The sequence below is a fragment of the Pteropus alecto genome, unplaced genomic scaffold (genome assembly GCF_000325575.1).
Source record: "Pteropus alecto unplaced genomic scaffold, ASM32557v1 scaffold20, whole genome shotgun sequence".
NCBI lineage: Eukaryota > Metazoa > Chordata > Mammalia > Chiroptera > Pteropodidae > Pteropus > Pteropus alecto.
The window spans coordinates 43,736,219-43,737,052 of NW_006436298.1; the positions used below are offsets into that span (position 1 = coordinate 43,736,219).

An 834-nucleotide genomic window follows, 5' to 3' on the forward strand; every position below is an offset into this window, starting at 1 on the left:
CTAGAAAAGGTCAAGAGCCTGTAGTCAAAAAGAACTCTGTCTAAAATTTAGTAAAACTGAGGAGAATAAAGGCTATCTTGGTCTATGCATTTGGGGAGTCATTAGAATCACAATCGTTACACTCAATAACTGAAATATTCAGAAACTACTCCTTGACACCATTCTTCCCAGTTGTCCCCAGGTACAAAAATGTGTTCCTCTAAGTTGCCTTATTATAACTGGAGTTGTGTCAATAAAAAGTCACTTCAGCTATCAAGCATTCTTTTAAAATCCAAATTTTCATTCTTTTGCAGATGGCTTTCCCGTTTTCCCAGCACCATTTATTGAAGAGGCTTTCCTTTCTCCACTGTATGTTTTTGGCTTTTTTGTTGAAAATTCTTTGCCCGTATCAATATGGGTTTACTTCTGGACTCTCGATTCTATTCCATTGGCCCCTTTGTCTGTTTTGCTGCCAATACAATGCTGTTTTGATACTGTCTCCATAGTGTAGCAGTTAGGACGTCTGCTTTACATGCAGAAGATCCTGGGTTCATGTCCCAGTGGAGCCCTGGTCCATAGTCTATGGCCATGCCACCCTGAACAAGCCTGATGTCTGATCTTGGAAACTAAGCAGGGTCGGGCCTGGTTAGTACTTGGATAGGAGACCACCTAGGAAAACCAGGTGCTATAGTCATAAATAATAATAATAAATAATTTAAAATAAAAAAAAATAAACTCGGACCAGGTATGAGAGAATAAGTACTGAGGGCCTGTGTTGTACTCAAGGTCACACTCACATTTTAGTTTTCTTTTCCTTGCTTTATGGAATTGAAAATATAATAATAATAATAATAT

At 38.1% G+C, this 834-nt stretch overlaps 1 pseudogene; it reads left to right on the forward strand.

Annotated features, from left to right (window-relative positions):
- The first annotated feature begins 557 nt into the window (after nucleotides 1-557).
- Nucleotides 558-673, forward strand: LOC112480938 (annotated as a pseudogene).
- Nucleotides 674-834: the final 161 nt, after the last annotated feature.